This window comes from Aquarana catesbeiana, linkage group LG01 (assembly GCF_042186555.1).
Source record: "Aquarana catesbeiana isolate 2022-GZ linkage group LG01, ASM4218655v1, whole genome shotgun sequence".
NCBI lineage: Eukaryota > Metazoa > Chordata > Amphibia > Anura > Ranidae > Aquarana > Aquarana catesbeiana.
Genome location: NC_133324.1, coordinates 953,518,342 through 953,530,450, shown reverse-complemented (window position 1 = coordinate 953,530,450; position 12,109 = coordinate 953,518,342). Strand labels below are relative to the sequence as shown.

Here is a 12,109-nt window from a genome sequence, read left to right as displayed (position 1 = left end):
TCAAAAAAGCCTCTCCCCTTGGTTTGGTACAAATTTACAATGTTGCAGTGTGATCATTGGGGGAGGGGAGACTGAGGAAATGCTTCTTCCTGCCTGCAGCAGACTCATGACATTATCTCAGCCTAGGCAAAGTCACTGAGTGGAGCTGCTTAATGGCTTTTTATGAAAGGTCCATGTAACCCCCCCTGACCCCAGATCTTAGGAATATATACATACTGTATACAGTATTTGTAGAGTGTACTTGTCTGGAGTTGGAGCAGATACAGGGGTTTTGTAGCGACAGGCAGGTTGTTTTGCCGCGTCCGCCGACGGTCCAGGAACCAGCATGGTGCAATTCATTAGCTTGTCTAAAAGGAGACCCAATAGGTCAAAGGCTGCCGCTCCTAATGTGCTCCACAATGTGGACCTTTTATATGCATTACACTGTAATACAATTAGTCTCCCACTAACCCCTGGCCTGGCCATTGTGGCCCCGTGCGTGCGGCCTTGTTGTGTGACCCGCGGCAGACAGCGCACGCCGGAGGAAGATTGATGCGGCCTATTTCCACAATGGCCCCCGCGCTGATTCCTTTCTTTTATTCCTCTTTACTTAACCTAATGAATCCCGGCGACATTAATCCTACAAGAGCTTCACTGAGGAGGCGGCAGCGACAAAGGGACCCGTCGCGGTGGAGGGAGAGTGATGACACACGGGGAGCCGACCTCACAAATCTTCACAAAGCCCTTTTCATGGGGACATCTCCATTGTGTGCTCACAATTAGCCGGCCAACTGATTAATGGGCGGACTTATTGGCTCTGGATTCAATGGGCCGCTGCCTGGTAAAAAGTGGGAGACGTTTGCTGTTCCGTCTGATTTAAAGTAGAACTATGCTCTCAAATTACAGTTATTATTATAACATGTAATTATATAGTGCCAACACTTTACGCAGTGCTTTACATACTGTACATTCACATTAGCCCCTGCCCTCAAATATCTTACAATCTATGGTCCATATCTCACATGCTTTGGTCTGAACCCAAACATTAACTGTCATTGCTGGGAGATTCTCGTCATTCTCATTAAAATAATATGGTCACATTGGGCCAGCGACATTGACCATATATGACCATGTGCCTGTATTAGGGTAATGATAGCATGGAATCCTCTTCCCACAACTAATTTTCCTAATATGGTTATGTTGGGTCAATGGTATTGACCATATACTGTATGACCATGTGCCCATATTAGGTCAATGATATCATAATAATCCTTTGCCCACAACTCATTAACCTAATATGGGCACATTGGGTCAATAAAGTTGGCCATGTGCTCATATTAGGTCAATGGAGTTGACCATGGTTGGCCATGTGCTCATATTAGGTCAAGGTCAATGAAGTTGACCATAGTTGGCCATGTGCTCATATTAGGTCAGTGAAGTTGACCATAGTTGGCCATGTGCTCATATTAGGTCAATGAAGTTGACCATGGCTGGCTATGTGCTCATATTAGGTCAATGAAGTTGACCATGGTTGGCCATGTGCTCATGTTAGGTCAATGAAATTGACCATGGTTGGCCACCTGCTCATATTAGGTCAATGAGTTGCAGGCAGGAGAGTCTCATGACATCAATAACTTAAAGCAGTGTTCCACCCATTTAAAAGTCAGCAGCTACAAAAAGCATAGCTGCTGACTTTTAATAAACACACACTCACCTGTCCCGCGGTTCAGCGATGCGGCCGCCCGAAGCCTCGCTCCTCTCCCCCTCCTTGTAAGTGTGGGTGCCCGACTGTGACAGCTTGCGGCTTCACAGCCGGGCGCACACTGCGCATGCCTGAGTCACGCTGCACTGTCTTGAATGGTCAGGTAATCTTCTGGGACCTGTGACATGTCCCAGAAGATTGCAGGGAGGGAGGGGGGAGAGGTGAACTTCCACTCAGCGCCAGGAGAGGAAGTGGGAGCTTGTCAGGGGGTAACAAGTGCTTAAAACGAAAGTTCCATTTTTGGAACTCCGCTTTAATATAGCCATATTGGGTCATTGACATTCACCATAAATTGCCATGTGCCCATATTAGGTCGATGATGTCATGAGAATCCTCTGCCCACAACTCATTGACCTAATATGGCTATGTTTGGTCATTGACATTGATTGTATATGGTCATGTGCTCATATTAAGTCAATGAGTTGCAGGCAGGAGATTCTCATGGCATCATTAAATTCATATGGCCACATTGGGTCATTGACATTCACCCTATATGTCCATGTGCCCATATTAGGTCAATAATGTCATAAGATTCCTCTGCCCTCAACTCATTGACCTAATATGGGCACATTGGGTCAATGAAGTTGACCGTATGTGGCCATGTGCCCATATTAGGTCAATGATGTCATGGGACTTCTCTGCCCGCAACCGCCTTGACCAGGGGTTCTCAACCATTTCTGAGACCAGGATGTACCCTTGAACACTGGTTCTCAACCTTTTCTGAGACCAGGAGGTGCCCTTGACCAGCAGTTTTCAACCATTTTTCTGAAACCTGGAGGTGCCCGTGACCACTGGTTCTCAACCTTTTTTGGGCCTAATAACTTCTTCCAAAACCTTTCATTTCCCAACAGTAAAGAATACATTTTATACTCATACATTATAAGTATAGGAATACAAAACATGTATTTAATGCTGGAAGACTGTAAGGGAGTGGAAAAGGGGGTTGTAGAGTGGGTATAAAGACTCTTCAGCAGACTTGGTGGCCCTCTATCAGATGAGGTTTCTGAAGGAGGCTGGAGACCACTGTAGGTGGTTGGGGGATACTGTTGGAGGTTGGGGGCACTACTGAGGGCTGGAAAATCTGCAGTGAGTTTGGGGACACTGTGGAGTCAGAGCTTCCATAGGTGCTGGGGGTGAAGTTTCTGAAGGAAGCTAGGGAGCACTGTAGGAGATCGGGGGACACTGTTGGAGGCTGGGGGAACAATGGAGGGCTGGAGGCTCTACAGTAAGCTGGGGGGGGGGGGGGGCACTATGGAGGTTAAGGGCTCTCAGGGAGTACTATAGGAGAGTATGAGGTTTCTGGAAGAGGGGAGCATTGTGGAAGATTGGGCGACACTGTTGGAACCTAGGAGCACTATGGAAGAGCAGAGGCTCTGCAGTAGGCTGGGGTGTACTATGGGAAGGGATGGGGTTTCTGAAGGAGGCTGGGGAACACTGTGGGAGATTGGGAACAATATTGGAAGCTGGAGGCACTATGGAAGGCTGGAGGCTCTGCAGTAGGCTGGGGGCACTCTGGAGTCCAAGAGCTGTCAGGGGGCCTGGGGGTACTATGGAAGGTTGGGGTGCACTGTGGGAGCTGGGAGGCATTCTGCAAGTTTAAAGGATCTGAAGCTGGCTTGATACCTGGAGAAGGGATGCTGTGGCCCAAACAGTGGGTCACGGGCTGGTGGTTGAGAACCTATATACTAGACAAAAACTAGCATATGATCCTTTCAGTGAGGGGGGGGGGGGTCGGGCAGGAGTTCCATTTTAAGGACAGGAAGGGCCCATTCAGATTTCTACTTACCCAACACACCGCAAGGCACATGAACATAGGCTACATTGAAGAAAGGGCCGTGCATATTTCTTGGTTTGCTGAAAAAGAAGAGATACCTTCCAATGTGACACACATGACAAAAAGAATCGAACGGATTTGCACCCTTCATAAGTCTATCCAGAATTTAGAAAAAAGTCAGATTTGCACCTCTGTACTGGGAGCTCTCAGTGGCAATACAGGTGGCAGCGTCTCAGATATCACAGCGATATGAGAATGACGAGCTGCGTATTAGAGTTCATCTGCTTCCCCCCCCCCCTCGCTTGGACCTCCTCGTCATTTATAACAATTAGGTGAGGGTTGTGTAAAAGCAGTTTTGGTGAAGAAGACCATCGCTCAGCCTGGTTAATGCTTCTGTCCGGCTGACGGATGGAGGGGATGGTAATTGGCTGGACAGGCAGCCACCGGAACTGCTGTTCACATTCATTAAGCTGCGACAGATGCATTAATTACGCCGAGGAGGGAGATACGTAGACGACTATCACCAGAAAGAAGCGAGCCGGGGAACGGGATGGTCTGCAGAACTGAGAAGATTATAATCCGGGAGAAGATATACAATGACCAGCAACCCCAATTTTTAAATTTTTTTTTTAGGCAACTTCCCGAAAACAATTAGATACAGGCGAAGGCTGGAGTTTAATCTGCTCATATTTCGTCTTCTCTGGATTCCTCTCTCCCCCGTCATTAATATGCTAATAATATTTTTAAACAAAACGTTTCCCCGTTCATTACACACCTTACACCCAGGAATATCATCACTGGGTCTCTGTGCTTCTCTATACAAAGCAGGCGGATCATGGCTGTTGGGAGGGGGGTGGACAGGGTGCTGTACATCTCTTTCTGAAAACATCACAGTAAAATCTGACAGAGGACCCAGCCCCTTACAATTCTATACACCTCAATAAACAAAGTCCTGACTTCGGACACTTCTCATCTTTGTATCTATGTCTCCATTGCACTGTTCTATAATTCCGTTTTATATTCCACGTCTTTTATAATATTACAGGAAGAAGAATGTCTGATCGATGGCGGCTGCGAAGGAAACATGCTGGAGCTTGTGCCAGACATCTGACATCATCGGGTCTCTTCTATAAAACCATCTGAGTCATGGTAGATAAACATCACACCAGTGATAAAATGGAATAAAAGTTGGGGGGGGGGGGCAGTGCCGACGCTGCGGTGTGAGTAATATACAGCATCGTAATAAGTACCACCCGCGTAGCTGCTACAGTCATCGATAAGAGATTATAAGGGGGTTTTTAACTTTTGCTGAGTGGCAGTTGACTTTATGACTCAATTTTCTGATTGGCAGCAGGTCTGAGGACTAGGAGAACCCTCAGGGGCGCGCTACTAGTTCTCTGCTGCAAGGTTAAATACTCTTCTTATCTTGTGAACAATCCAGGCAGAAGAATCCAGTTAAAAAAAAAGGAATACTTCTCTGGAGGGTGGAGAGGTAATTCTTTGCTCTGTTGCAGAGCCAGGAGCACCGTTATCTGACACTTCCAGGAGTGTCGGATAGTGTATCCCCCTAGGGGGCGCTGTGGTTCTTCTGGTAAGTCACTACTGTATCCTGTAGTGACCCATTGGCTAGCAGGACAACCAGAGAGTCAAGCTGTCACCTCTATAACAGGGGGTCTCCAAACTTTCTAAACAAAGGGCCAGTTTACTGTCCTTCAGACTTTAGGGAGGGGGGGCAGGGTCAGACTGTGGCCAGTCGGAGTAGAAACTGTCTTGGCATCAGTGGGAGTAAACAATGCCCATCTTTGGTGAGTGGGAGGAATAGTGCCCCATCATTGGTGTCCGTGGGAGGAATAGTGCCCCATCATTGGTGTCCGTGGGAGGAATAGTGCCCCATCATTGGTATCAGTGGGAGGAATAGTGCCCCATCATTGTTGTCCGTTGGAGGAATAATGCCCCATCATTGGTGTCAGTGGGAGGAATAATGCCCCATCATTGGTGTCAGTGGGAGGAATAATGCCCCATCATTGGTATCAGTGGGAGGAATAATGCCCCATCATTGGTATCAGTGTGAGGAATAGTGCTCCATCATTGGTGTCAGTGGGAGGAATAGTATCCCATCATTGGTGTCCGTGGGAGGAATAGTGCCCCATCATTGGTGTCCAAGGGAGGAATAGTGTTCCATCATTGGTGTCAGTGGGAGGAATAATGCCCCATCATTTGTATCAGTGGGAGGAATAGTGCCCCATCATTTGTATCAGATGGAGGAATAGTGCCCCATCCTTGGTGTCAGTGGGGGAATATTGCCCCATCATTTGTATCAGTGGGAAGAATAGTGCCCCATCATTGGTGTCAATGAGAGAAATAGTGCCATGTTGTTGATGCCAGTGACAAGAATTATACCCCATTGTTGGTGTCAGTGGGAAGAGAAGTGCCCCAAGGGCCGGATAAAGGCAAGCAAAGGGCCGCATCTGGCCCCTGGGCCACAGTTTGGAGAACCACTGCTCTATAGCTTTAGTGCCAGCTACCATCTTCTTATATAGGATGTCTTTATTCATTCTTGTTGATCTTTCCAGTAAATTGGTCTTTGGGCCTCTTTGTGCCACAGGGACAGGGTGACTACACTGTAATGTCGCTTTGGAAATATTGTTTTTCCTCCTCCGTCATCCGGACTTCAGCTGTGTGCAATGATGTTGTCCTTCCCTATGAGGGTTGTCACAGCTGAGAAAGAGTCAGGTCACTGGCACAGCCACCACGTTGTCACCAGCCCTGTCTTCTCTTCAGCAGGGCTCTCAGAGAATACAATCTTATCACCAGCAGAAAGGAGGTGACTACGCCGAAATGTTGCTCTGGAAATTTCCACTTTGTTGTCACCTTTTCCTCCCATTGGCTCGGTGTTGTCATGGCTGAGAACGAGTTGGGTCACTGCCACAGCCACCACGTTGTCACCAGTCCTGTCTCTCTTCAGCAGGGCTCTCAGAGAATACAATGTTATCACTGGCAGCAAGAGGTGACTACACTGTAATGTCCCTTTAGAAATATCTACATTGTTGTCACCCTGTCCTCCTTTATCTGAACTACAGCTGAGTGTAATCATGTTGCTCTTCCCCAGGAGGGTTGTCACAGCTGAGAAAGAGTCATGTCACTGTCACAGCCACCACGTTGTCACCAGTCCTGTCTCCCTTCAGCAGGGCATTTGGAGAATACAGTACTAGAAATGGCAGCAAGAGGTACATGGATAGTAATCCCAGGAAGAGGCGTTCCCAATGAAAGCTGCTGTAAGAAACTGAAAGAGCGCGGTCACGTGATGGCTGGAAAATCCTACAAAAAAAAAGCTGTTTGACCAATGATATCTGTACCTGAGAACACACATTACCACCATTCTCTCTATTTATTACCATTTACATTGAGTGTAATTGAGTTTTCTTTTTCTTTTTTTTTTCTCCTCCAAATTGAATGTGTGATATCAGCGGTCCCATCACAGCGCCCTCTGTGGCCACCTAGTAATAAGGTGTCAGATCTAAAACTGACAGTTATTGTGAGAAATGCAGACAGCATCCATATTGTTTATGGGGAGATCATAGCGGGCAATGTGGGGGCTGCATTGTATTTCCTAGAATTCCTTCGTGAGTTATTGCCAGAGGAGCTCCATATTCTTGCTCTATGTATGGGCAGAACATGGCAATTATGACAGCCATTGCGATCTCTGCAGGGAAATAGTGGTACTGCACCTCTCCAAAGAAGAAGACAGTGTGACCAATCAATGAGCGTAATGATTCTAAAGGTGATTGGTGCAGACAGCCACTTAAAGCATAACTTCAGTTCTGTTGAGAAAAGAAAAAAAGAAAAAAACAAAAAAACAACCTCTACACATGGTAAGGATTTTAGCCAACTTATTACAGTATTTTGTTCAATGCAAGTTGTTGTTTTTTTTTTTTTTACTATATCTTTTCTCATGCTGATTCTGAATGGGAGGCTCTTCATCATAACTACGATGTGATGTGATGGAAGGAGTTCTAATGTCCCCCTACAGTCACACACTATTATTATTATACATTTATATAGCTCTGACATATACCGCAGTGCTGTACAGAGAATACTGAGCCAGTCACATCAGTCTCTGTACCAGAGGAGCTTACACTCTAATGTCCCCCCACAGTCACACACTATTATTATTATACATTTATATAGCTCTAACATATACCACAGTGCTGTACAGAGAACTCTGAGCCAGTCACATCAGTCTCTGTACCAGAGGAGCTTACACTCTAATGTCCCCTTACAGTCACACACTATTATTATACATTTATATAGTTCTGACATATACCACAGTGCTGTACAGAGAACTCTGAGCCAGTCACATCAGTCTCTGTACCAGAGGAGCTTACACTCTAATGTCCCCCCACAGTCACACACTATTATTATACATTTATATAGTTCTGACATATACCGCAGTGCTGTACAGAGAACACTGAGCCAGTCACATCAGTCTCTACACCAGAAGAGCTTACACTCTAATGTCCCCCAACAGTCTCAAATATTAGCCAATTCACTTGGAAGCCAATTAACTCACGGCATGTTTTTGGGAGGATTCTGGACAAACTCCATGCAAATTTTTTCACTGGCCGAAACCAAGCTTAGGACACAGCACTGCAATGCAAGTGTCAACCACCCAGCCACCATCTATTTATATGTATCTATCTATTATCTATTGATAATCTATCTTTTGATTAATCAATAACATATTTATCGTTCTGTTGATCTGTTTATCGATATCTAATCTATCTATTTATTTTATCTAGCTACAGTAGATAGATAGAAAGATAGATAGATAGAAAGATAGATAGATAGATAGAAAGATAGATAGATAGATAGAAAGATAGATAGATAGATAGATAGATAGATAGATAGATAGATAGATAGATAGATAGATAGATAGATAGATAGATAGATAGATAGACATTAGAGTGTAAGCTCCTCTGGTACAGAGACTGATGTGAGTGGCTCAGTGTTCTCTGTACAGCACTGCTGTATAAATATATAAATATATAAGATAGATAGATAGATAGATAGATAGATAGATAGATAGATAGATAGATAGATAGATAGATAGATAGATAGATAGATAGATAGATAGATTTAAAGAGAGAGAGGGGTGGGGGGTGATAATAGAGTATCAGGAGCCTTGGTTCTCCAGGATCCACCAATCAGTGAAGTATCAGTTTTGGATGGTATGACCCTTTAACCCTTCTCAGGCTGGCAGTTGACCCCCGCTCAGCGCCCGTCCTATGTCCCAATGTAATGTCCTTCCACCCACACAGACAAGCCTCAGACAGAACCGGACCGCCTGACAAGCGGTGATTAATGATGGCGGAGGTCGGAGGTCGCGGCGAGGGCTGCTGACCTCCCCCCCCCCCCACCACCACCAGGCTCCTGTAGGGCCCCTGGAGCTCCTGGGAGTGCAGCTCTCCTTTCATGTGCCTCTTGGAAAGTTATAAAGTTATCTTGCGTGAATCCAGTAGCCCCCATGTCTATGATTTATTGAGCTATTTCAGCAAGTCATTAGCAGAGAGGTCAGAAGAAATGTAATACAAGAGTGGGAGGACAGAATTTCACATTTCTGCATTAAAACTGGAATAACACGCTGATGTCTAATTAGGAACACAAGGCGCGGGACGCACATGGAACGCCGAACGCCGCCGCCGTGCTCTGTAAGGGAAAACAGACGATGACAAGAAAGAAGATTCCAGATTTTATTTTTCTGATTTAGGAAATGTTTATTAACTGTATAAAAAGATAGAAATGTATCAAATCAGTGCCCAATCACCAATGTTATACATTGTATATGTACAGTATATATATTACATTGTGTATACTACAATATATACATATATATATATATATATATATATATATATATATATATTGGATATACATTGCATACATTTACACACTGATCTATAGGTGCTGTCCATGTGCCCCAAAAGGGTTACCCAAAGATTACCCACAAAGGATAAAACTCTCTATTTACATAGACAAGTATAATAAACTCCAATATACTGTATGTGAATTTCTTCCTCATAGGCCTCATGTAGACTAGTGGTTGGGGTTGTGTTAAAAACACTTGGTTGAAACGCGTTGCTAACAGCCCCTTTCATCCATAAGCTGCACTGGCATGTTCACATGCTATGGTCTTCAAACCCGCGTCAAAAACTATCCAACATGTTGCTTTCTTCGGGCAGCCAACCTGCCGAATGTAGGCCATTGCAGCCAATGGGGAAGCACCACAATCTCCCTGCTACCATGTGATCTAAAGGAGCTGATCATGTACTCTACAGATTACCCGGAAACTCCCTTCTAACATAGACAAGTATAATAAACAGGGCCGTCTTTAATAAAGATTGGACCCTGGGCAAACATTTTCTTGGGCCCTCTGGAATCCACTTATCAACTATTTGTGGGCTTAAGAGGCAGCTTCTTCGGGCCCCCACAACAATGACTGGGCCCTGGGGAAGCTGCCCCTTTTGCCCTGTGTTAAAGACGGCCCTGATAATAAACTCCAATATATGTGAACATCTTCCTCTTAGGCCTCATTTAGGCTAGCAGTTGGGGTGAGGTTAAAAACACATGGTTACTAATGGCTCCCAACTGCCCCCCCCCCCCAAACATCATAAGCTGCAATGACGGTGAAAGGGGTGTTCACATGCTGTGGTCCCAATGCTTGCAATGCAATGCCCATGGCAAAAAACTATCCAACATTTTGCTTTCGATGGGCAGCAAGCTTGCTGAATGCAGTTGGTAGTAGCCAATGGGAAAGCACCGCAAACTTCCCACTAACAATGCGCAGAGCTTTTTTTTTTGTTTTGTTATTGTCATTAAAAAATAAATAAATAAATAAATAAATAGGATACTATTTTTGACTTTTTTCCTCCTTTGTTACATCACAGCATTGCTGAGCCTCTTTGCAGCCACTTCCTGCACCCTATGCACTCCGGTGATGGCTGCACGGCATCCCTTAGGGCAGGTTTCCGGATGGTGACAACAGTAGACCATGCCTGGCTAATAATGACCACTTGTAGTCTTCATTGGAAGCCCATGTGACAGGGCGGCACGGCAATGTTGTCACCCCGTAACAGGAAGTGCCTGAAAAACCAGGCAGGGTCACCAAGGATTATATAAATGGAAGCTGCAAATTTTTAAGGCTTGAAATTCACTTTTTAACATGTTCAAAACTCAGACCCTGCCTCTAGATATGTCTCTAAATATGCCAAGATCAACCAGTCATAGTTCCAATCTCCGCAGTTCATGCCTTTTTTAATGACTGTACTTGATGCTGGGATCCCAGGACATGGCCCAGCACAGAGCATTGGCAGGCCAGAAGGCCAAGATTTCAGACTGTAAGGAGAAGAGCGGCATAGGGAAGGTGCCAGCATATTGGGGGAAATAGCAATAATGGGGTTAGGTTGGTCCTGCCCAGACCCTGCCACTGAATACACTGGGATCAACCACTCATATCCCTTACCTACACAATTAATACCCTTTTGAGTTACTGTACTTGTGCAGTAACTCAAATAAGGTTAACGCTGTGATCCTGGGACATGGCCCAGGGCATAGCATTGGTGGGACAGAAAGCCAAGATCTGAGACTGTTCTGGCAAACCCTGACAGTTGGCATCTACGCCTTCGTGCTTGGTCAGTCTTCCCACAAACATAACTCAGTCAAGCATTCATTATTCAAGGTGTAAGGAGAAGAGTGGCACAGGGAAGGTGCCGGCATGTCAGTCAGAGTATTAGCAATAGCGGCTAGGTTGGACCTGCTTAGACCCTATCTCTAAATATGCAGGGACTGCCCATCACACCTACTTTAAAGGTTGGTCCTGCTAAAACCCTGCCTCTAAATATGCTTGCATCAACCACCACTTATGACCTCATAATCCATAATTAATGTCTTTTTGAGTTACTTTGCCTGTGCAGTAACTTAAAAAAGGTTGATTCTGTGATCCTTGGACATGGCCCAGGACACAGCATTGGTGGGACAGAGGGTCAAGATATGGGAATTTCCCAGCAAATCTGGGACAGTTGCCAGCTATTCCTTCATATTTGGTTAGTCATTCCATAAACATGAGTGCTTGACTCTTGCATGCCAAGTGTTCTTACTATACACTGAGGGGGTTAGAGGGAGGAGAGCTGTGTAGGGAAGGTGCCAGCATACTGAGGTACCAGCAACAATGGGGCTAGGTTTTATGAGTTCATCAACCCTGGCCCCTGGTTCTAAACCTGAATGCTTGATCATTCATGTTCAAAACGTAAGGAGGAGATCGGAGCAGGGAAGGTGCCATCGTTTCAGTATACGAACAATAACCAGGCCAGGTTTATTGTGGCTATGGGCTTCCTAATCCAGGTTCCTGGGTCTGAGTTAGTTCTCCCATAAACCCGAAGGCTTAGCTCAGCTGAGCATTCATGTTCAAGGTGTAAGGAGGCGAGCAGTGCTGGGAAGGTTCCCACATTTTTGGTGTACCAGCTATAACCAGGTTTATTGTGTCTATGGGCCCCCATGACTGAGCATTCATGTTCAAGCTGTAAGGAGGAGAGCAGTGC

At 45.5% G+C, this 12,109-nt stretch overlaps 1 protein-coding gene across 1 annotated transcript in view; it reads right to left on the bottom strand.

Annotated features, from left to right (window-relative positions):
• ARID3C (AT-rich interaction domain 3C) overlaps positions 1-12,109 on the bottom strand; it is a 256,684-nt gene that overhangs the window by 47,395 nt on the left and 197,180 nt on the right. The window lies entirely within an intron of this gene.